Consider the following 26511-nt stretch of genomic DNA (forward strand, 5'->3'; position numbering starts at 1 on the left):
TGGAACTGTGATACAGTGAAATAATCTGTCTGTAAACAATTGTTGGAGAAATTACTTGTGTCATGCACAAAGTAGTGGTCCTTTTGTGGAGTGGTTGAAAAACGAGTTTTAATGACTCCAACCTACGTGTATGTAAACTTCCGATTTCAATTGTACATGTTTCAAGTAGACCATCCTAGTCCCTGTGCCCATGGAAGCGAAGGTAACCTGCCTAAATGATTACTGCCCGTGGCTCTCATGTCGGTAGCCATGAAGTGCTTTGAAAGGATGGTCATGTCTCACATCAACACCATAATCCCAGAAACCCTAGACCCACTCCAATTCGCATACCCCCCCAACAGATCCACAGATGACGCAATCTCAATAGCACTCCACACTGCCCTTTCCCACCTGAACAAAATGAACACCTATGTGACAATGCTGTTCATTGACTACAGCTCAGTGTTCAACACCATAGTGCCCTCAAAGCTCATCACTAAGGTAAGGACCCTGGGAATAAACACCTCCCTCTGCAACTGGATCCTGGACATCCTGACGGGCTGCCCCCAGGTGGTGAGGGTAGGTAACACCTCACTCTGCAACTGGATCCTGGACTTCCTGACGGGCCGCCCCCAGGTGGTGAGGGTAGGTAACAACACGTCTGCCACGCTGATCCTCAACACTGGGGCCCCTCAGGGGTGTGTCCTTAGTCTCCTCCTGTATTCCCTGTTCACCCACGACTGCGTGGCCAAACACGACTCCAACAACATCACTAAGTTTGATGAAGACACAACAGTGGCAGGCCTGATCACCGACAACGATGAGACGGCCTATAGGGAGGTGGTCAGAGAACTGGCAGTGTAGTGCCACGACAACAACGTCTCCCTCAATGTGAGCAAGACAAAGGAGCTGATCGTGGACTACAGGAGAAGACGGGCCGGACAGGCCCCCATTAACATCGACGGTGCTGTAGTGGAGCGGGTTGAGAGTTTCAAGTTCCTTGGTGTCCACATCACCATCAAATTATCATGGTCCAAACATACCGAGACAGTCGTGAAGAGGGCACGACAAAACCTTTTCCCCATCAGGAGACTGAGAAAAGATTGGCATGACCACCCCAACATACATGTGTCCCATAATTCCCAAATGTTCAACAGACTTTTTATTAGCCAAGCACTTTATTATACATAAAGCAACAGCAAAACACAGTCGTCCAGAAGTGGAACAATCATAGCAAACAGGAACATCATTACCTCACCCATCACGTCTCCAAATACACCATTAAACCAGTGTCCAATTTGGTCAAAGACTGTGTTGACAGCTACCTCATAATTTAGCCAGGTCATTAAATAATAGCTGTGATGTTGTCAGAGGAGTCAGGAAGTAACATGACACAGTAATTCTCATCGTTTATTCCAAGGGAACTCAGTCTTTAGCCAATATGTGCCATTTCGTCTCTGGTCACTACTGCCTTAAAATTCTGCACATCTAGTAGCAACTGAGTAAAATCAATTGACCCATTACTACAACTTCCCATGCTGCTTCCTTCCCCCTAGTGACCAACATCAGAATAGTATAATTGCTGTTTCTTTGTCAAACCCTTGTATTGTTCCTGAAATGGTGTCATCCACATCCACAATCATTATTTCCCATTAGTACTGCCTGGGTTCCCCACAGAAAGGCTGTGGAGGTGGGTTTCTGGGAAATCATTCCCCGTGTGGGTTCTCCACAGAAAGGCTGTGGAGGTGGGTTTCTGGGAAATCATTCCCCGTGTGGGTTCTCCACAGAAAGGCTGTGGAGGTGGGTTTCTGGGAAATCATTCCCCGTGTGGGTTCTCCACAGAAAGGCTGTGGAGGTGGGTTTCTGGGAAATCATTCCCGTGTGGGTTCTCCACAGAAAGGCTGTGGAGGTGGGTTTCTGGGAAATCATTCCCCGTGTGGGTTCTCCACAGAAAGGCTGTGGAGGTGGGTTTCTGGGAAATCATTCCCGTGTGGGTTCTCCACAGAAAGGCTGTGGAGGTGGGTTTCTGGGAAATCATTCCCCGTGTGGGTTCCCCACAGAAAGGCTGTGGAGGTGGGTTTCTGGGAAATCATTCCCGTGTGGGTTCCCCACAGAAAGGCTGTGGAGGTGGGTTTCTGGGAAATCATTCCCCGTGTGGGTTCCCCACAGAAAGGCTGTGGAGGTGGGTTTCTGGGAAATCATTCCCCGTGTGGGTTCCCCACAGAAAGGCTGTGGAGGTGGGTTTCTGGGAAATCATTCCCCGTGTGGGTTCTCCACAGAAAGGCTGTGGAGGTGGGTTTCTGGGAAATCATTCCCGTGTGGGTTCCCACAGAAAGGCTGTGGAGGTGGGTTTCTGGGAAATCATTCCCGTGTGGGTTCCCCACAGAAAGGCTGTGGAGGTGGGTTTCTGGGAAATCATTCCCCGTGTGGGTTCCCCACAGAAAGGCTGTGGAGGTGGGTTTCTGGGAAATCATTCCCCGTGTGGGTTCCCCACAGAAAGGCTGTGGAGGTGGGTTTCTGGGAAATCATTCCCGTGTGGGTTCCCCACAGAAAGGCTGTGGAGGTGGGTTTCTGGGAAATCATTCCCGTGTGGGTTCCCACAGAAAGGCTGTGGAGGTGGGTTTCTGGGAAATCATTCCCCGTGTGGGTTCTCCACAGAAAGGCTGTGGAGGTGGGTTTCTGGGAAATCATTCCCCGTGTGGGTTCCCCACAGAAAGGCTGTGGAGGTGGGTTTCTGGGAAATCATTCCCCGTGTGGGTTCCCCACAGAAAGGCTGTGGAGGTGGGTTTCTGGGAAATCATTCCCGTGTGGGTTCCCCACAGAAAGGCTGTGGAGGTGGGTTTCTGGGAAATCATTCCCCGTGTGGGTTCCCCACAGAAAGGCTGTGGAGGTGGGTTTCTGGGAAATCATTCCCCGTGTGGGTTCCCCACAGAAAGGCTGTGGAGGTGGGTTTCTGGGAAATCATTCTCCGTGTGGGTTCTCCACAGAAAGGCTGTGGAGGTGGGTTTCTGGGAAATCATTCCCCGTGTGGGTTCCCCACAGAAAGGCTGTGGAGGTGGGTTTCTGGGAAATCATTCCCCGTGTGGGTTCCCCACAGAAAGGCTGTGGAGGTGGGTTTCTGGGAAATCATTCCCCGTGTGGGTTCCCCACAGAAAGGCTGTGGAGGTGGGTTTCTGGGAAATCATTCCCCGTGTGGGTTCCCCACAGAAAGGCTGTGGAGGTGGGTTTCTGGGAAATCATTCCCGTGTGGGTTCCCCACAGAAAGGCTGTGGAGGTGGGTTTCTGGGAAATCATTCCCGTGTGGGTTCCCCACAGAAAGGCTGTGGAGGTGGGTTTCTGGGAAATCATTCCCCGTGTGGGTTCCCCACAGAAAGGCTGTGGAGGTGGGTTTCTGGGAAATCATTCCCCGTGTGGGTTCCCCACAGAAAGGCTGTGGAGGTGGGTTTCTGGGAAATCATTCCCCGTGTGCGTTCCCCACAGAAAGGCTGTGGAGGTGGGTTTCTGGGAAATCATTCCCCGTGTGCCAGATGTGTTCTGATTGAGTTGAATTACATCAGGTAGTGGGATATAGACTGATACGATCCCCTTCCCCTGTAGTCCTATGCCTGTCCCTGCTCTCACCCATTTATACATCTCCACATGCCCGTCCGTCCTCAAAGAGAACGAGTAGGATTTTGGAGAACAACAAATACCCTGCATATGTGTTTCCATGGTTGCGATTTTCTTGTTCCACCTCCATAGTGTGTCCTCGACGTCTGATGACTCTTCAGGGTCGCAGGTGGTCATCCTCACCTGAGCATCTGGATCCTCACCTGGTGATTGGTTCTGCTGCTTTCCTCGTGTGAGAGCGGAGAAAACTTACAACAGAAGTGAGTTCCTTCATGTACTTAAGATGGTCACACTGTGTCTCAGTTACAGTGGGGCAAAAAAAGTATTTAGTCAGCCACCAATTGTGCAAGTTCTCCCACTTAAAAATATGAGAGAGGTCTGTAATTTTTATCATAGGTACACTTCAACTATGACAGACAAAATGAGAAAAAAAAAATCCAGAAAATCACATTGTAGGATTTTTTTATCTCCTGTGAGATGGGTCCCATTGTCTGCAGACAAAACCTCAGGCTCTCCGAACCTGAGTATGATATCCCTGGCTAGCAATTTTGCGACATTTCACGCAACACAGTTGGTGTGTGGGATGGTTCCACCCACCTGGTTAACCTGTCATATATCACCAGGTAGTGTCTCTTTCTTTCTTTCTTTCTTTCTGCTCTACCTATGAAATCCATAGCAAGGTCAAAGGTCCTTTTGGAGTGGGAACATCCCTGGTTACAGTGGAGTCCCCTTGTCTACGTTATATAACAAAGATGTCGCGCAACGATAAACTGTTTTACGTGCTGTTTTACACATTTTGGCAAAACCATTGGGCCGAAATCTTCTCCTCCTCCATATCCCCCTTTGACTGAATGGCTCACTCCATGAGCCAATCGGCAAATATTAAAGATCATTGGTGGATGGTGAACAGGGCTTGCCAGACAGAAGATGTAGCCGTAAGCCAGAGACGTAGGACAGAGAGCACACCCTCTCTCCCTCCACACCTGGTGATTGAGAATATCAGCCTGCTGCTGTTTCTCAAGATCAGTAGTTTCAGATGGACACAAACAACAAGAAAAAAAATCAAATGCATGTGTGTGACAACGAGAAGCAGCCATCTTGGCCTCCTCATTGGCTATGATGTTACCAATTCGAGCATAATCACTCCAGTCTGTGTGCGTCTTTAACAATAGCCAATGTGTTAGGATTCCACATAGCTTCAATCAACTGTTCAACATAACGTCTGTTTTTAATAGGTGTGCCTGTGGTATTAGTAAACTCTCTTGCTTTCCAAATCCCACACCATGACAAACAAACCCCAGTAGCATATGCTGAGTCTGAGTAGACAGTAAGAAGCCTTCCCTTCCCCCAATTCACAAGCTGTGTTCCCGAGCTAATAAATCTGCCTGTTACGCTGATAAATGTTCTGTTGGGGGCCGTATAACCTCAAAATCACCTTCCACATCTACTACAGCAAATCCTACATGTTTCTTCCCTGTGCTTTGATCTATATAGGCAGAACCATCAACGAACAGCACCATGTCAGAGTCAAGCAGAGGTACATCTTTGTCCAGGACACATTCCTGGGCTGTCCAGATGTCCCTGTTATTGTTACTGATGATTTGCTCAGAGACCAACAACTTGTCCAGGTTTGTCTAAACAGGAACAGTGAGCTCCAGTGTCTGTTAGAAATGGCAGGTCATGTCCATTAACATTTAAGAGTAACCATTGGCTCTTCTCTTCCATCACTGAAGTCATACTGAAGCAGGGGAGTCAGGCTCCTTCATTGTTGATTCTGAGGGGGACAAAATAACTGTTGGTGTTCTGATTTCCCATTGGCCATGGCTGTCCTCTGTCATTAGCAAAGTTTCCTTTTCCTCTGTCATTAGCAAAGTTTCCTTTTCCTCTGTCATTAGCAAAGTTTCCTTTTCCTCTGTCATTAGCAAAGTTTCCTTTTCCTCTGTCATTAGCAAAGTTTCCTTTTCCTCTGCCAGGCCCGAAGTTTCCTTTTCCTCTGCCAGGCCCGAAGTTTCCTTTTCATCTGCCAGGCCCGAAGTTTCCTTTTCATCTGCCAGGCCCGAAGTTTCCTTTTCCTCTGCCAAGCCCGAAGTTTCCGTTTCCTCTGCCAGGCCCGAAGTTTCCTTTTCCTCTGCCAGGCCCGAAGTTTCCTTTTCATCTGCCAGGCCCGAAGTTTCCTTTTCCTCTGCCAAGCCTGAAGTTTCCGTTTCCTCTGTCATTAGCAAAGTTTCCTTTTCCTCTGCCAGGCCCGAAGTTTCCTTTTCCTCTGCCAGGCCCGAAGTTTCCTTTTCCTCTGCCAGGCCCGAAGTTTCCTTTTCATCTGCCAGGCCCGAAGTTTCCTTTTCCTCTGCCAAGCCCGAAGTTTCCGTTTCCTCTGCCAGGCCCGAAGTTTCCGTTTCCTCTGTCATTAGCAAAGTTTCCTTTTCCTCTGCCAGGCCCGAAGTTTCCGTTTCCTCTGTCATTAGCAAAGTTTCCGTTTCCTCTGCCAGGCCCGAAGTTTCCTTTTTGTAACCTCTTCCTCTTTCATTTCATTTTCCCCACACTGCAAACTCACGTGCCCCAACGGCCCACAGGACCAGCGTTGAGTGTTGTTCCAGTCACGAGGGGGTCTGGCGGGCCCACCTCCTCTTCCTGTCCATGTTCGTGGGTCACCAAATCAAATCAAATGTATTTGTCACATACACATGGTTAGCAGATGTTAATGCGAGTGTAGCGAAATGCTTGTGCTTCTAGTTCCGACAATGCAGTAATAACCAACAAGTAATCTAACTAACAATTCCAAAACTACTGTCTTATGCACAGTGTAAGGGGATAAGAATATGTACATAAAGATATATGAATGAGTGATGATACAGAGCAGCATAGGCAAGATACAGTAGATGGTATCGAGTACAGTATATACATATGAGATGAGTATGTAAACAAAGTGGCATAGTTAAAGTGGCTAGTGATACATGTATTACATAAAGATGCAGTCGATGATATAGAGTACAGTATATACATATACATATGAGATGAATAATGTAGGGTATGTAAACATTATATTAGGTAGCATTGTTTAAAGTGGCTAGTGATATATTTTACATCATTTCCCATCAATTCCCATTATTAAAGTGGCTGGAGTTGAGTCAGTGTGTTGGCAGCAGCCACTCAATGTTAGTGGTGGCTGTTTAACAGTCTGATGGCCTTGAGATAGAAGCTGTTTTTCAGTCTCTCGGTCCCAGCTTTGATGCACCTGTACTGACCTCGCCTTCTGGATGATAGCGGGGTGAACAGGCAGTGGCTCGGGTGGTTGTTGTCCTTGATGATCTTTATGGCCTTCCTGTAACATCGGGTGGTGTAGGTGTCCTGGAGGGCAGGTAGTTTGCCCCCACCATAATGCAGAGGGGTGTAAAGCACATACCCTGCAGGCACCAGGTTCACGTGTGTGACTGATTTTATTTTATTTTACCTTTATTTAACCAGGTAGGTTAGTTATTTTACCTTTATTTAACCAGGTAGGCCAGTTGAGAACAAGTTCTCATTTACAACTGCGACCTGGCCAAGATAAAGCATAGCAGTGTGACACAGACAGCAACACAGAGTTACACATGGAATAAACAAGCCAATAACACAATAAACAAGTCAATGACACAGTAGAAAAAATCAAGTCTATATACAGTGTGTGCAAAAGGCATGAGGAGGTAAGGCAATAAATAGGCCATAGGAGTGAATAATTACAATTTAGCAGATTAACACTGGAGTGATAAATGATCAGATGAACACGTGCAAGTAGAAATATTGGTGTGCAGAAAAGTAAATAAAATAAAAACAGTATGGGGATGAGGTAGGTAAATTGAGTGGGCTATTTACAGATGGACTATGTACAGCTGCAGCGATCGGTTACCTGCTCAGATAGCAGATGTTTGAAGTTTTTTTTGCAATTCGTTCCAGTCACTGGAAGCAGAGAACCCGAATGAAAGGCGGCCAAAGGGGGTGTTGGCTTTAGGGATGATCAGTGAGATACACCTGCTGGAGCGCGTGCTACGGGTGGGTGTTGCTTTAGGGATGATCAGTGAGATACACCTGCTGGAGCGCGTGCTACGGGTGGGTGTTGCTTTAGGGATGATCAGTGAGATACACCTGCTGGAGCGCGTGCTACGGGTGGGTGTTGTTTTAGGGATGATCAGTGAGATACACCTGCTGGAGCGCGTGCTACGGGTGGGTGTTGTTTTAGGAATGATCAGTGAGATACACCTGCTGGAGCGCGTGTTACGGGTGAGTGTTGCTTTAGGGATGATCAGTGAGATACACCTGGGAGCGCGTGCTACGGGTGGGTGTTGCCATCGTGACCAGTGAGATACACCTGCTGGAGCGCGTGTTACGGGTGGGTGTTGCCATCGTGACCAGTGAGATACACCTGCTGGAGCGCGTGCTACGGGTGGGTGTTGCCATCGTGACCAGTGAGATACACCTGGGAGCGCGTGCTACGGGTGGGTGTTGCCATCGTGACCAGTGAGATACACCTGCTGGAGCGCGTGCTACGGGTGGGTGTTGCCATCGTGACCAGTGAGATACACCTGCTGGAGCGCGTGTTACGGGTGGGTGTTGCCATTGTGACCAGTGAACTGAGATAAGGCGGAGCTTTACCGAGCATAGACTTATAGATGACCTGGAGCCAGTGGGTCTGGAGACGAATATGTAGCGAGGGCCAGCCGACTAGAGCATACAGGTCGCAGTGGTGGGTGGTATACGGTGATTTGGTAACAAAACATTGCCGAAGTCGAGGATCGGTAGAATAGTCAGTTTTACTAGGGTAAGTTTGGCGGCGTGAGTGAAGGAGGCTTTGTTGCGAAATAGAAAGCCGATTTCTAGATTTAATTTTGGATTGGAGATGTTTAATGAGTCTGGAAGGAGAGTTTACAGTCTAGCCAGACACCTAGGTATTTATAGCTGTCCACATATTCTAGGTCGGAACCGTCCATGGTGGTGATGCTAGTCGGGCAGGTGCGGGTGCAGGCAGCGAACGGTTGAAAAGCATGCATTTGGTTTAACTAGCGTTTAAGAGCAATAGCTCGGTCCCTCCAGCATCATCATTCCCATCACAGTTTCTGATACACTTCTCTTCATCCCCATTCTCCTTGTCCATTCTTCCTGTCTGAATTATCTCCTTGACTAAATCCAACCTAGTCTTGTTGAATGAAACAGCCATTGGATATCTATTTCCTCCTGCCATCTCTGTCCAGACATGCCATTTTTTAAAAGCACATTTTAATTCCACAGCGAGAAACATCTTTTGCATATATTCAACAGGCGTGACACAGGCTTCATTGCTCCCATCTCCTCATTCTGGGTTGACTGTTGCCATGGTGCTCCGGCTATTTATTTAGATGGTCTGCGCGTAATGTGTTTTCCCATTTCTACAGGGTTGTCCTAAAGTGGGTGTAATATGTATGAATATGCCTATATAAATTCCTCTCTATCTCCTTTCAGTGTGTGATACCGAAATCCTAATTCTACTCTCACTTACTCCAGGCTATTGTAAATGGTTCTACTAAACTTAAATATATTTCACACACGAGCCTCACGTAGACAACCGCATGATAGACTTCAATTCCTGATATTATATCTTAAAGGTATAGAGTAACAGTAATATTATATTCACAAAGTAACTCTATGAAAATCTCTACAGAACTTCCTTGTTATACTTTTACTGGTACACTAAGGGTTGTACATTTCCGATACTGTCCTACGGTAGGAAAGTGTCACGAACAAATATGTTCAACCTTTTATTCAAATAACTTCTGTTCTACTCCTAACGGTTTTTTTCCAACATTGGGCCATTACCCAATAAAACCCCCGCCATAATCCACAATAAAAACCCCGCCATAATCCCCAATAAAACCCCCGCCATAATCCACAATAAAACCCCCGCCATAATCCCCAATAAAACCCCCGCCATAATCCACATTAAAAAACCCGCCATAATCCCCAATAAAACCCCCGCCATAATCCACAATAAAAAACCCGCCATAATACCCAATAAAAAACCCGCCATAATCCACAATAAAAACCCAGCCATAATACCCACTAAAACCCCGCCATAATCCACAATAAAACCCCGCCATAATCCACAATAAAACCCCGCCATAATCCACAATAAAAACCCCGCCATAATACCCAATAAAACCCAGCTATAATCCACAATAAAACCCCCACCATAATCCACAATAAAAACCGCGCCATAATACCCAATAAAACCCCCACCATAATCCACAATAAAAACCCCGCCATAATCCACAATAAAAACCCCGCCATAATACCCAATAAAACCCCGCTATAATCCACAATAAAAACCCCGCCATAATCCACAATAAAAACCCTGCCATAATACCCAATAAAACCCCCGCTATAATCCACAATAAAACCCCCGCCATAATCCACAATAAAAACCCTGCCATAATCCACAATAAAACCCCGCCATAATCCACAATAAAACCCCGCCATAATCCACAATAAAACCCCGCCATAATACCCAATAAAACCCCACCATAATACCCAATAAAACCCCCGCCATAATACCCAATAAAACCCCGCTATAATCCACAATAAAACCCCGCCATAATCCACAATAAAACCCCCACCATAATCCACAATAAAAACCCGCCATAATACCCAATAAAACCCAGCTATAATCCACAATAAAACCCCGCCATAATCCACAATAAAAAAAACGCCATAATCCACAATAAAAACCCCGCCATAATACCCAATAAAACCCCGCTATAATCCACAATAAAACCCCGCCATAATCCACAATAAAACCCCCGCCATAATCCACAATAAAAACCCCGCCATAATACCCAATAAAACCCCGCTATAATCCACAATAAAACCCCGCCATAATCCACAATAAAAACCCCGCCATAATCCACAATAAAAACCCCGCCATAATCCACAATAAAAACCCCGCCATAATCCACAATAAAAACCCCGCCATAATACCCAATAAAACCCCGCCATAATCCACAATAAAACCCCGCCATAATACCCAATAAAACCCCGCCATAATACCCAATAAAACCCCCGCCATAATACCCAATAAAACCCCGCTATAATCCACAATAAAACCCCCACCATAATCCACAATAAAACCCCCACCATAATACCCAATAAAACCCCGCCATAATACCCAATAAAACCCCCGCCATAATCCACAATAAAAACCCCTCCATAATCCACAATAAAACCCCCACCATAATCCACAATAAAAACCCCGCCATAATCCACAATAAAACCCCCACCATAATCCACAATAAAACCCCACCATAATCCACAATAAAAAACCCACCATAATCCACAATAAAACCCCGCTATAATCCACAATAAAACCCCGCCATAATCCACAATAAAACCCCCACCATAATACCCAATAAAACCCCGCCTTAATACCCAATAAAACCCCCGCCATAATCCACAATAAAAACCCCTCCATAATCCACAATAAAACCCCCACCATAATCCACAATAAAAACCCCGCCATAATCCACAATAAAACCCCCACCATAATCCACAATAAAACCCCCACCATAATCCACAATAAAAACCCCGCCATAATACCCAATAAAACCCAGCTATAATCCACAATAAAACCCCCGCCATAATCCACAATAAAAAAAACGCCATAATCCACAATAAAACCCGCTATAATCCACAATAAAACCCCCGCCATAATCCACAATAAAAACCCTGCCATAATCCACAATAAAAACCCAGCCATAATACCCAATAAAACCCGCGCCATAATCCACAATAAAACCCCCGGCATAATCCACAATAAAACCCCCGCCATAATCCACAATAAAACCCCCGTCATAATCCACAATAAAACCCCCGCCATAATCCACAATAAAACCCCGCCATAATCCACAATAAAAACCCCGCCATAATACCCAATAAAACCCCGCTATAATCCACAATAAAACCCCCGCCATAATCCACAATAAAAACCCCGCCATAATCCACAATAAAAACCCCGCCATAATCCACAATAAAACCCCCACCAGAATCCACAATAAAAACCCCACCATAATCCACAAACAAACAATGAAACATACAACGCACTATTCAACTCATTCACAGTAGTAAATGTCTACTCCCCAATTTGATTTATCGTGGAATGTATGACTATTCTCTTATCTCTTTCTCAGACCGTTTCTTTATAAGAGGCAGAGACTAGAAAAGACCGTGGAACAATATTAAACCTCTATAATGAATATATATCATGTTAATCTGTAGTCTAGGACCCTATAAATGTGAGGAGGGAGGGGTCTTAACCCCCCCACCGTTCTATCAATACAACATTAGCGTAATCAATTAATATAATACATCAAACATTTGGTACAGCCCCATCATGACCCCAAGGTGAACCCAACAACATTAATAAGTAGAAGAGACTTGTTTGGGCAAAGAAACACGAGCAATGGACATTAGACTGGTGGAAATTTGTCCTTTGGTCCAAATTGGAGATTTTTGGTTCCAACAGCCGTGTCTTTGTGAGATGCGGTGTGGGTGAACGGATGATCTCCGCATGTGTATTTCCCACCGTGAAGCATGGAGGAGGAGGTGTGGGGATGCTTTGCTGGTGACACTGTCTGTGATGTATTTAGAATTCAAGGCACACTTAACACTCCCCGCCCGGTGTCTTTTAAGATGCCACTTCTGACATATTTACATAAACTTATCTTTAGGGGACAAGAGGACGATCTATGAGATGGGTCTTGGAGACATGGTGTCAGGTCACTTTAACTTCCAACTTCCTGACCATTCCAGCTTTGCCGGGAAGAGCCTTCACGATGATGACACATTGGCTATTGTTTCCTTCTTACCGGATTGTCCTTCGTCGGAACAACGTCTCCTTCCTTCAGGTTGGGTCGCTTGCGCTGCCATTTCTGACAACTTTCCAACGTATTGAGGTATTCTTTGCGCCATCTGGCCAAGAATGTTTCCGCCAGTACCTGAATGTTTCTGCCAGTTTCCACCAGTACCTGAATGTTTCCGCCAGTACCTGAATGTTTCTGCCAGTTTCCACCAGTACCTGAATGTTTCCGCCAGTACCTGAATGTTTCCGCCAGTGCCTGAATGTTTCCGCCAGTACCTGAATGTTTCCGCCAGTACCTGAATGTTTCCGCCAGTACCTGAATGTTTCCGCCAGTACCTGAATGTTTCCACCAGTACCTGAATGTTTCCACCAGTACCTGAATGTTTCCGCCAGTACCTGAATGTTTCCGCCAGTACCTGAATGTTTCCGCCAGTTTCCACCAGTACCTGAATGTTTCCGCCAGTACCTGAATGTTTCCGCCAGTACCTGAATGTTTCCGCCAGTACCTGAATGTTTCCGCCAGTTTCCGCCAGTACCTGAATGTTTCCTCTAGTTTCCGCCAGTACCTGAATGTTTCCTCCAGTTACCTGAATGTTTCCGCTAGTTTCCGCCAGTACCTGAATGTTTCCACTAGTTTCCGCCAGTACCTGAATGTTTCCGCCAGTACCTGAATGTTTCCGCCAGTACCTGAATGTTTCCACCAGTACCTGAAGGTTTCCGCCAGTACCTGAATGTTTCCGCCAGTACCTGAATGTTTCCACCAGTACCTGAAGGTTTCCGCCAGTACCTGAATGTTTCCACCAGTACCTGAATGCCAGTACCTGAATGCCCAGTACCTGAATGTTTCCACCAGTACCTGAAGGTTTCCGCCAGTACCTGAATGTTTCCACCAGTACCTGAATGTTTCCGCCAGTACCTGAATGTTTCCACCAGTACCTGAAGGTTTCCGCCAGTACCTGAATGTTTCCGCCAGTACCTGAAGGTTTCCGCCAGTACCTGAATGTTTCCGCCAGTACCTGAATGTTTCCGCCAGTACCTGAATGTTTCCGCCAGTACCTGAATGTTTCCGCCAGTTTCCACCAGTACCTGAAGGTTTCCGCCAGTACCTGAATGTTTCCACCAGTACCTGAAGGTTTCCGCCAGTACCTGAATGTTTCCACCAGTACCTGAAGGTTTCCGCCAGTACCTGAATGTTTCCACCAGTACCTGAATGTTTCCGCCAGTACCTGAATGTTTCCACCAGTACCTGAATGTTTCCGCCAGTACCTGAATGTTTCCGCCAGTACCTGAATGTTTCCGCCAGTACCTGAATGTTTCCGCCAGTTTCCACCAGTACCTGAATGTTTCCACCAGTACCTGAATGTTTCAGCCAGTACCTGAATGTTTCCGCCAGTACCTGAATGTTTCCACCAGTACCTGAATGTTTCCGCCAGTTTCTGCCAGTTTCCGCCAGTACCTGAATGTTTCCACCAGTACCTGAATGTTTCCACCAGTACCTGAATGTTTCCGCCAGTTTCCGCCAGTTTCCGCCAGTACCTGAATGTTTCCACCAGTACCTGAATGTTTCCGCCAGTACCCGAATGTTTCCGCCAGTTTCCGCCAGTACCTGAATGTTTCCACCAGTACCTGAATGTTTCCACCAGTACCCGAATGTTTCCACCAGTACCCGAATGTTTCCACCAGTACCCGAATGTTTCCACCAGTACCCGAATGTTTCCACCAGTACCCGAATGTTTCCACCAGTACCCGAATGCTTCCGCCAGTACCCGAATGTTTCCGCCAGTTTCCGCCAGTACCTGAATGTTTCCGCCAGTTTCCACCAGTACCTGAATGTATAAAACTATAAACTATAAAACTGAACTATAAAATGAAAGTTAGAGGAGAAAGTAGTGTAGTGACTGGACTCATCTGACTTTAGCTGCCTCAGGTCTAGCTTTGGCTGTGGCAATACTTGCATGTGACTTGACAGAGGAGCGGGATGACTTCCGAGAGGAGATGGGACCCGGTGTTGATACCATCTTGTGATTTGTTGTCAGCAGGAACATCTTTATTGCTTGCAGGATCCATTGTAGCAGCGAGGACAGTGACAAGTGTCTGGCTACTGTAGTCGTTCTGTAGCCGCAGATGACGCAGTAGTTGGTATCCAACATCCATCGTCGTAGTACCTGGTGTGTGGTTATCATTTTGCTGTATTATATTCGCTGAACTCCCAAGGTGTTGAGTTAAACAGAACGCTGAACTCCCAAGGTGTTGAGTTAAACAGAACGCTGAACTCCCAAGGTGTTGAGTTAAACAGAACGCTGAACTCCCAAGGTGTTGAGTTAAACAGAACGCTGAACTCCCAAGGTGTTGAGTTAAACAGAACGCTGAACTCCCAAGGTGTTGAGTTAAACAGAACGCTGAACTCCCAAGGTGTTGAGTTAAACAGAACGCTGAACTCCCAAGGTGTTGAGTTAAACAGAACGCTGAACTCCCAAGGTGTTGAGTTAAACAGAACGCTGAACTCCCAAGGTGTTGAGTTAAACAGATCACTGAACTCCCAAGGTGTTGAGTTAAACAGAACGCTGAACTCTTATCAGTACTCAAGTCCTCCAAGGAACAGGCAGGTAGGGGTTTGTCTTTTGGTTTAATGCAGAAAAGTGGGGAAACTGCAAATACATAAATATACCAATCAATGCACAGTAGATCAGTACACATTAAGTTAACTTTGTAAACTAAGCTAGTAAAAAGGAGCACAATGCTAATAGCTCTAATAGCGATGCTACTGTAATGTGACTAACCCTAACCTTAAACATTCAGAGTTAAAGCCTAAACTTTAACCTCAAACCCTTTGAAATTTGATGTTCGGAACAATTTATAAATGTGATGTTTAGGAGACATGGACGAGAGTCTAATTCTGATGTGAGACTGTGAGGTGCTTGTAGGTGTGTGTGTGTGTGTGTGTATGTCCCTGTGTGTGTGTGTGTGTCCCTGTGTGTGTGTGTGTCCCTGTGTGTGTGTGTGTCCCTGTGTGTGTGTGTGTGTGTGTGTGTGTGTGTCCCTGTGTGTGTGTGTCCCTGTGTGTGTGTGTGTGTGTGTGTGTGTGTGTGTGTGTGTGTGTGTGTGTGTGTGTGTCTGTCCCTGTGTGTGTGTGTGTGTCTGTCCCTGTGTGTGTGTGTGTGTGTGTGTGTGTGTGTGTGTGTGTGTGTGTGTGTGTCCCTGTCCCTGTGTGTGTGTGTGTGTCTGTCCCTGTGTGTGTGTGTGTGTGTGTGTGTGTCCCTGTGTGTGTGTCCCTGTGCGTGTGTGTGTCCCTGTGTGTGTCCCTGTGTGTGTGTGTATGTCCCTGTGTGTGTGTGCCTGTGCGTGTGTGTGTCCCTGTGCGTGTGTGTGTCCCTGTGCGTGTGTGTGTCCCTGTGTGTGTGTGTGCCCCTGTGTGTGTGTGTATGTCCCTGTGTGTGTGTCCCTGTGCGTGTGTGTGTCCCTGTGCGTGTGTATGTCCCTGTGTGTGTCCCTGTGCGTGTGTGTCCCTGTGCGTGTGTGTGTCCCTGTGTGTGTCCCTGTGTGTATGTGTATGTCCCTGTGTGTGTGTGTCCACTGCTGTTTAGCCATTGTGTAATGTGTAATGGCTGCCCCATGATAAATAGCCATCATTCTCACCCGCTACACTGCAGGGCTGTCCAATCTGTCCTGACTCAGATGGATCGCCCTTTGTGGGGTTTTTTCTGCAATCCACAGTAGCATTAATCTTCTGCTAGTCTCAGGAAGAGGCTCCACACCGGCTGCCAGACAACAAAGTAAGTAAACGCTGAGCTCAAGGCCCTCAGGCTTGTGTGTGTGTGTGTGTGTGTGTGTGTGTGTGTGTGTGTGTGTGTGTGTGTGTGTGTGTGTGTGTGTGTGTGTGTGTGTGTGTGTGTGTGTGTGTGTGTGTGTGTGACTAGAACCACACAGTAGATGATAGCCAAACAGATGTTTAAATGGCTGCTGCTCCCAGGCCCTGCCTCTTTCACCTCGAAGAGAGAGAATTTTACCTCCCCCATATGCCCTCCCCCTAGACACGACCAACAAAAACGGGTCACAACTCCTGCAGCTCTGTCGGATGCTGGGTATGTACATAGTCAATGGTAGGCGTCGAGGGGACTCCTATGGTAGGTATACAACTAGCTCATCTCTTGGCAGTAGTACTGTAGACTACTTTATCATTGACCTCAACCCAGAGTCTCTTAGAGCGTTCAGTCAGTCCACTGACACCCCAGTCAGATCACAGCAAAATCACAGACTACTTGAACAGAGCAATACTCAATCATGAGGCATCAAAGCGAAGGAGCTGAATAATATTAGGAACTGATATAGATGGAAGGAGAGTAGTGTGGAAATCTACCAAAAAACTATTAGGCAACAACAAATTCAAACCCTTCTAGACAATTTTCTGGACAAAATGTTTCACTGTAATAGTGAAGGTGTAAATTTGGCAGTAGAAAACTTGAACAGTATATTTGACCTCTCATCTTCCCTTTCAAATCTAAAAATGTCAAGCAGACAACCTAAGAAGAAGAACAACAATGACAAATGGTTTGATGAAGAATGCAAAAACCTAAGAAAGAAATTGAGAGGCCTATCCAACCAAAAACATAGAGACCCAGAAAACCTGAGTCTACGCCTTCACTATGGTGAATCACTAAAACAATACAGAAATACACTACGGAAAAAGAAGGAACAGCACATCAGAAATCCGCTCGATGTAATTGAAGAATCCATAGAATCTAAGCAATTCTGGGAAAATTGGAAAACACAAAACAAACAACAACACGAAGAGTTATCTACCCTAAATGGGGAAACCACTTCTCCAATCTTTTTGACTCTATAACAAAGAACAAACAGCAAAAACATATACATGATCAAATACAAATCTTAGAATCAACTATTAAAGACTACCAGAACACACTGGATTCTCCCATTACATTGAATGAACTACAGGACAAAATACAAACCCTCCAACCCCAAAAGACCTGTGGTGTTGATTGTATCCTAAATGAAGTAATGAAATATACAGTCTGCAAACTACTATTGGCTATACTTAAACATCATCCTTAGCTCTGGCATCTTCCCTAATATTTGGAACCAAGGACTGATCACCCCAATTCACAAAAGACAAATTTGACCCCAGTAACTACCGTGGACCCCAGTAACTACCGTGGGACCCCAGTAACTACCGTGGGACCCCAGTAACTACCTTGGGACCCCAGTAACTACCTTGGGACCCCAGTAACTACCGTGGGACAGCAATCCTTGGGAAATCCTTATCCTAATCTTTAATTATCATGAACAGCAGACTCGTACATTTCCTCAGCGAAAACAATGTACTGAGTAAATGTCAAATTGTCTTTTTTACCAAATTACCGTACGACAGACCACGTATTCACCCTGTATACACAAATTGACAAACAAACTAACCAAAACAAAGGTAAAGAATTTTCATGCTTTATTGATTTAAAAAAAAGTTTTCGACTCAATTTGGCATGAGGGCCTGCTATTCAAATTGATGGAAAGTGGTGCTGGGGGAAAAACATACGGCATTAAATCATTATACATACGACATTATAAAATCCATGTGTACTAACTACAAGTGTGTGGTTAAAATTGGCACACAAAAAAACAAATTTCTTCCTACAGGGCTGGGGGGTGAGACAGGGATGCAGCTTAAGCCCCACCCTCTTCAACATATATATCAATGAATTGGTGAGAACAGTCTGCAGCACTCGGCCTCACCCTACTAGGGTCTGAAGTCAAATGTCTATCCCCAGAAGTACACGCAAAGCTGTCGGGGGTACGCCAAATAAAAATGTGATTCACATTTATTTCTTTTTTAAATGTATTTTTTGTAATAAATAAAAAAATCTTCACATTTTCAAACAGTCCATTTATATTTTCCAACAGGGCAATACATTTGGGTTGTTTTTTTTCCCCGCCCGAGTAGCCTCGTTTCACTGCCAAAAATAAAAATTAAACCATCTAGTGTTCAGTGAAATAACAACACAATGTCAAATACAGGTAGTCTAGTCAAATAATTAACATCCAATCACATTAACCGTTACTCTCTCACGGGAATTCCACTAACAGTCCATACGACTTTCGAGTCATAAGACATGTATAAAAGCAATAGATACCATTAATAAGAAGGGGTATCTGTACTGATGGCACAAAAGTCATGACAGGGAGACATAGTGGAGTGGAGAGCAAGCAGTTTCTCCCGATGCCACTTGGGTACTATGGTGGAAATAACAAGATTATGTTATAATACTTTTATTGCATCAAATGGTTGTTTTATAACTCTATTGTGTCTGTGTGAACTGAAAGTGGACCTCTGGGAGATTTAACACTGACAGGAGATTTACCATGTCTTTGGGTGATACCGCATTCCAGAGCATGAGTTAATGTTTCTGTATTGGGGTGTGCCAGGGCGAGATGGCTCCAGTATGGAGTTGGGGGGGACCAGACCCTGGTCTCTACACAATGATAACTGTTTTTACTGCAGATACTATCTGCTGTGAAATATAAGTATCTTTCATACAAATCTTAACCTTGTGACCCATTCCATACATCTGTTGTTTGTCATGTAGACTGAAGGAGGATGGACTTTGTTATAAAATGCTGTGGCTCAAACCAGCTGGTTGAGTTCTCAGTGGTGGTTACCGACCAGCTCCATTACTGCACTAATTAAATAACAAGGTTTGATTGTTTTTAAAAAGGTTAAAAGTTTCTCCTTTTGATGACAGTAATTCCACCACAGTTCTTACTGCAGCATCCACCGAGAGGCTCTTGGGTACACTGCAGCATCCACGAGAGGCTCTTGGGTACACTGCAGCATCCACGAGAGGCTCTTGGGTACACTGCAGCATCCACCGAGAGGCGCTTGGGTAGACTGTAGCATCCACCGAGAGGCTCTTGGGTATACTGCAGCATCCACCGAGAGGCTCTTGGGTAGACTGTAGCATCCACCGAGAGGCTCTTGGGTAGACTGTAGCATCCACCGAGAGGCTCTTGGGTAGACTGCAGCATCCACCGAGAGGCTCTTGGGTACACTGCAGCATCCACCGAGAGGCTCTTGGGTACACTGCAGCATCCACCGAGAGGCTCTTGGGTACACTGCAGCATCCACCGAGAGGCTCTTGGGTACACTGCAGCATCCACCGAGAGGCTCTTGGGTACACTGCAGCATCCACCTAGAGGCTCTTGGGTACACTGCAGCATCCACCGAGAGGCTCTTGGGTAGACTGTAGTATCTACCGAGAGGCTCTTGGGTAGACTGTAGTATCTACCGAGAGGCTCTTGGGTACACTGCAGCATCCACCGAGAGGCTCTTGGGTCCACTGCAGCATCCACCGAGAGGCTCTTGGGTAGACTGTAGCATCCACCGAGAGGCTCTTGGGTCCACTGCAGCATCTACCGAGAGGCTCTTGGGTAGACTGCAGCATCCACCGAGAGGCGCTTGGGTAGACTGCAGCATCCACCGAGAGGCTCTTGGGTACACTGCAGCATCCGCCGAGAGGCTCTTGGGTACACTGCAGCATCCGCCGAGAGGCTCTTGGGTAGACTGTAGCATCCACCGAGAGGCTCTTGGGTAGACTGTAGCATCCACCGAGAGGCTCTTGGGTACACTGCAGCATCCACCGAGAGGCTCTTGGGTACACTGCAGCATCCACCGAGAGGCTCTTGGGTACACTGCAGCATCCACCGAGAGGCTCTTGCTGCCAAGGGAATGCCTGACGAGCTTGAAAGACGTTTTGGACACTACAGTGAAAATGGTTAACTTTGGGTTTTAGGCTGGGTTTCTGTACACCACTTTGAGATATCAGCTGATGTACGAAGGGCTATATAAATAAATTTGATTTGATTTGACAACACACAGGTCTTTCCATGATGTGCAAATGAACTCAAGCTTACTAACCATGTCAAATGTGATATAACGAAGCACCTGAGTGAATTGGGTGAGCAATTACACAGGTACTTTCCCGAAACAGACGACACAAACAACTGGATTTGTTATCCCTTTCATGCCCTGCCTCCAGTCCACTTACCCATATCAGAACAAGAGCGACTCATCAAAATTGCAACAAGCGGTTCTGTGAAAATTGAATTTAATCAGAAGCCACCGCCAGATTTCTGGATAGGGCTGCGCTCAGAGTATCCTGCCTTGGCAAATGGCGCTGTTAAGACACTGATGCCCCTTAGCAACCACATACCTATGTGAGAGCTGATTCTCGGCACTCACTGGCATGAAAACTAAATACAGGCACAGACTGTGTGTGGGAAATGATTTAAGACTGAGACTCTCTCCAATATAACCCAACATTGCAGAGTTATGTGCATCCTTTCAAGCACACTCTTCTCATTAACCTGTGGTGAGTTATTCACTATTTTCGATGAACAAATAAGGTTTTATATGTATGATGGTTAAATAAAGAGCAAAACAATGGTGGCAAAAAACAATATTTGAGAGTGCGCTGACCCTGGTGCTAGAGGGGGTACGCTGCTGACCCTGGTGCTAGAGGGGGTACGCAGCTGGAGGTTGAATGTTTGAAGGGGTACGGGACTATAAAAAGTTTGGGAACCACTGATCTAGAGCACACAAAAAACTATACATACCTCGGCCTAAACATCAGCACCACAGGTAACTTCAACAAAGCAGTGAACGATCTGAGAGACGAGGCAAGATGGGCCTTATATGTCATCAAAAGGAACATAAAATTCAACATACCAATTAATATCTGGCTAAAAATAATTGAATCAGTATTAGAACTCATTGCCCTTTATGGTTGTGAGGTCTGGGGTCCGCTCACCAACCAAGAATTCACAAAATGGGACAAACACCAAATTGAGACTGCATGCAGAATTCTGCAAAAATATCCTCTGTGTACAATGTAAAACACCAAATAATGCATGCAGAGCAGAATTAGGCCGATACCCGCTAATGATCAATATCCAGAAAAGAGACGTTAAATTCTACAACCACCTAAAAGGAAGGGATTCCCAAACCTTCCATAACAAAGCCATCACCTACAGAGAGATGAACCTGTAGAGAGTCCCCTAAGCAAGCTGGTCCTGGGGCTCTGTTCACAAACACACCCCACAGAGCCCCAGAACAGCAACACAGTTAGACCCAACCAAATCATGAGAAAACAAAAAGATAATTACTTAACACATTGGAAAGAATTTACCAAAAAAACAGAGCAAACTAGGATGCTATTTGGCCCTAAACAGAGAGTACACCGTGGCAGAATACCTGACCACTGTGACTGACCCAAAATTACAGAAATCTTTGACTATGTACAGACTCAGTGAATATAGCCTGGCTATTGAGAGAGGCCACTGAAGACAGACCTTCCCACAAAATGAGGTGGAAACTGAGCTGCACTTCCTAACCTCCTTCCAAATGTATGATCATATTAGAGACACATGTTTCCTCAGATTAGACAGACCCACAAAGAATTCGAAAGCAAAATCCAATTTTGAACAACTCCCATATCTACTGGGTGAAATTCCACAGTGTGCCATCACAGCAGTAAGATTTGTGACCTGTTGCCACACGAAAAGGGCAACCAGTGAAGAACAAACACCATTGTAAATACAACCCATATTTATTTTCCCTTTCGTACTTTAACTATTTGCACATCATTACAACACTGTACATATACATAATATGGCCTTTGATATGTCTTTAGTCTTTTGTACGTTTTGTAAGTATAATGTTTACTATTCCATTTTTGTTTATTTCACTTTTGTTTCACTTTTGTTTACCATACATTTCGCAGGCAGGCGGGCGGGCGGGCAGGCAGGCAGATAGTGAGAGAGCGCAGATGTAACCATACATTTCCCATGCAGACAGACAGAGAGCGAGAGAGCAGGTAGAGAGAGAGAGAGCTTGTAGAGAGATAGTGAGAGAGCGCAGATGTAACCATACATTTCCCATGCAGACAGACAGACAGAGAGAGAGCAGGTAGAGAGAGAGAGAGCTTGTAGAGAGAGAGTGCAGGTAGAGAGCTTGTAGAGAGATAGTGAGAGCTCGTAGAGAGAGAGAGCGCAGAGAGAGAGAGTGCAGAGAGAGAGAGCTTGTAGAGATAGTGAGAGAGCAGGTAGAGATAGAGAGAGAGCAGGTAGAGAGAGAGAGCAGGTAGAGAGATGGAGAGAGCAGGTAGAGCGAGAGAGCAGGTAGAGAGAGAGAGAGAGCAGGTAGAGAGAGAGCTTGTAGAGAGATAGTGAGAGCGTGTAGAGAGATAGAGAGAGAGCATAGAGAGAGAGAGCTTGTAGAGAGAGAGCAGGTAGAGATAGAGAGAGAGCAGGTAGAGAGAGAGAGAGCTTGTAGAGAGAGAGTGCAGGTAGAGAGCTTGTAGAGAGATAGTGAGAGCTCGTAGAGAGAGAGAGCGCAGAGAGAGAGAGTGCAGAGAGAGAGAGTGCAGAGAGAGAGAGCTTGTAGAGATAGTGAGAGAGCAGGTAGAGATAGAGAGAGAGCAGGTAGAGAGAGAGAGCAGGTAGAGAGATGGAGAGAGCAGGTAGAGCGAGAGAGCAGGTAGAGAGAGAGAGAGAGCAGGTAGAGAGAGAGCTTGTAGAGAGATAGTGAGAGCGTGTAGAGAGATAGAGAGAGAGCATAGAGAGAGAGAGCTTGTAGAGAGAGAGCAGGTAGAGATAGAGAGAGAGCAGGTAAGATAGAGAGAGAGCAGGTAGAGATAGAGAGAGAGCAGGTAGAGATAGAGAGAGAGCAGGTAGAGATAGAGAGAGGGCAGGTAGAGATAGAGAGAGCAGGTAGAGAGAGAGCAGGTAGAGAAAGAGAGCAGGTAGAGAGATAGTGAGAGCTTGTAGAGAGAGAGAGAAAGCGTAGAGAGAGAGAGAGCGTAGAGAGAGAGAGAGCAGATAGAGAGAGAGAGCTTGTAGAGAGAGAGCAGATAGAGAGCAGAGCACACTATTTTTCCATGGCTGTTCCTCCTGAGTGCAATCTTTGATGAAAATAGCACCTCTCTCTGTGAAGATTCAACTGTAATGGACTCTCCTCAGCCACATATTTTTGCAGTTTGGAAGTGAAGCCATATTTCTGTCAGTGGTATATAGTGGTTTTGAGGAAATTTCCAAATCTAATAGGCTGCTACCATCTTTGCCACTGTACAGTTGAGCTCAGTTTAATTTATCGTATGGATATCTGTTACTTATTATATGGGTATCTGTTACTTATTATATGGGTATCTGTTACTTATTATATGGGTATCTGTTACTTATTATATGGACATCTGTTACTTATTATATGGGTATCTGTTACTTATTATATGGGTATCTGTTACTTATTATATGTGTATCTGTTACTTATTATATGGGTATCTGTTACTTATTATATGGGTATCTGTTACTTATTATATGGGTATCTGTTACTTATTATATGGGTATCTGTTACTTATTATATGGGTATCTGTTACTTATTATATGGGTATCTGTTACTTATTATATGGGTATCTGTTACTTATTATATGGGTATCTGTTACTTATTATATGGGTATCTGTTACTTATTATATGGACATCTGTTACTTATTATATGGATATCTGAACGAGAGTGGTTCTCCATTGAATGTTACTGGCTCTGGTATGGGGAGGCGGCTTTCACTGATTGATTCCGCTAGTAACCTGAACATGGTCTTGGTGCCATCTTCTTGCTGTGTGCTTGTCACAACATGTTGTGGTGAGAGACTGTGAAATGAGCCACTTCTGTGCATGACTTCTTTCACAGATTTGCAGTTAGAGAGTAGTTCTCTCTTCTCGTCCTCTGAGTTTTCATCTTGCTCATACACTTGCATTCGCGCCTTGGCAGCATTTAGTTTCTTGAGCACTTCTAGGCGCTCTAACTCTCTACGCTTGTCTTCTAGTGTCCTTCGTCTGGCAGCATTTTCTACCTCTAACTTGACTCGCAGCCTAGCTTCTTCTAAGCTGCGTTTCACAGACTCGGCTTCTTGCTCCGCTGTCCTCTTCTTATCTTCATCTTCAAGTCTCTGAAGCTCTTCTAGTTGGCGTTCTTGCTTAACCATTACTTCTAAAGCTGCTTGGTTAGCAGCAACTTCCGCCGCAGCCTCTTGTCTCTTGACAGATGACACGCTTGAGCGTCTGGAGTTGACCTTTGAGTTGCTTTGAGACTGGGAGGAAGCACTTGAGGGCTGATAGTTGAGACTTGACTTATGTGAGAGTTCGGACATGCACAAGGAATTGCTGTCCTTCCAGTGCAACTCTATCTGGTTACTTTGACCTTCTTCCCTGCCTTTTAAATGACACCTTACAGTCTTGATAATAGACATTGTAACTGCTTCACAAGTATCAACTCTGCGTCGTATATCGTTGTCGGGAATGTCGATTTGACGCAAATTTACATAGACAAGGTTTAGCTCTGTAGAGGTATGGCTAATCTTGTTTAAGAGGTCTTCTAGTAGGTCTTCAGAGCAACAGCATGTCAGTGACAGTTTTGCTTCCTTTACCAGAGCCTTCCACTTCTCATAGCTGACCCTGAAACGATGTTTGAGCTGTCTCCACCTTTCATCGCGCAGTTCTCTGCCCTTTTCAGTTAACCTGCAGACCCTCTCACCTTTTCGTGGCTCTTGTTGTGCTATCTCATTAGCAGCCTCTGTATCATCATTCACTGGCCGAAGTGACTCCACACCAGTCTGGGCCTCTTCCTGCTGTTCTGTTTGTTCTGATGAAGGCTCAAAGTGACTCCACACCAGTCTGGGCCTCTTCCTGCTGTTCTGTTTGTTCTGATGAAGGCTCAAAGTGACTCCACACCAGTCTGGGCCTCTTCCTGCTGTTCTGTTTGTTCTGATGAAGGCTCAAAGTGACTCCACACCAGTCTGGGCCTCTTCCTGCTGTTCTGTTTGTTCTGATGAAGGCTCAAAGTGACTCCACACCAGTCTGGGCCTCTTCCTGCTGTTCTGTTTGTTCTGATGAAGGCTCGAAGTTTGCGAGGTGTTGCTGCAGCTGCTCAACTTGACCCACCCCATCTCTATCACCTTTAGTGAAACTACCTCTTTCTGACATTCTAAATCAAGTCAAATCAATTCTAGCTAAGGTTTGGATGAGTGAGTAGGTCATTTATACTCTAATTCACTGTCATTTAAACCTCAGTACGTGGTATAAACATGTATAATGCTTGTAACAAAGGCTTGAACAAACACCTTAACAAACAATTACACTATTAACTTACAGGTGAAAATAGAATTAATAGGTGTACGCTGACCCTTAAATGTTTGTGACTATATATTTTTAGTAAGTATCAAATAATATTTTTCAGTAATACACATACCTGCGATACATTAAGATAGAAAGAGCAAATGCATAATACCAGAGTCTTTATGAAATAGACAACTATCTCCAGTCCTTACGAATTGTAATCTTAAAGTCTCTTATTAGCTGTTCACAAGGCTAGGACCACCTTCAAACACCTTGACTTGTACTTGCGTGTCTGACTTTCCTGTTAGTCTTGACCTTATGTTGCCTCACGATGCTTCCTTATGTGGAGATTTTCTTCTTAGTTTGCAGGTAGGTGCAAAACTCTTATCTGGCAGATGACAGGGTCTACCAGGATTTGGGAATCTTGTAGACGTTTTACAGCTGGATGAGATTCTTCTTTCTCTCTTGCTCGTGAAGAGCATTGAGTTCTCACTGTAGCTCCCTTCAGTAACCACGAGCACAACCGTTCCTTGATTTTAACTGGCGGCTTTATTCTGTAGTTTTAGTCAGAATTATCACCTTCCGTGAGAACTATAAAGTAAATGAAGAATACAGTTAAGCACACTCTTACAACCTTATCTTAGGAGTGACTTATTAGCTTGGTATAACTCTGAAGTGCTTACATACATAACAGTTTAACCGGCGTTATAACGGGTTCAGATTAAACACATGAATAAAGGAAAAAATACCTCATTGGCTGCTTATTACAGAAGGGAGGAAATCAAACTTCACACTTATTATTCCTGGCATGAATTCACACTTCATCCTAACATACACTCTTCAACCTTTATGAACTACACCCGATGACATGAAAACTTAGCTAACGCAGCGCAGG

This window comes from Oncorhynchus nerka, linkage group LG7 (assembly GCF_034236695.1).
Source record: "Oncorhynchus nerka isolate Pitt River linkage group LG7, Oner_Uvic_2.0, whole genome shotgun sequence".
NCBI classification, from domain to species: Eukaryota; Metazoa; Chordata; class Actinopteri; order Salmoniformes; family Salmonidae; genus Oncorhynchus; species Oncorhynchus nerka.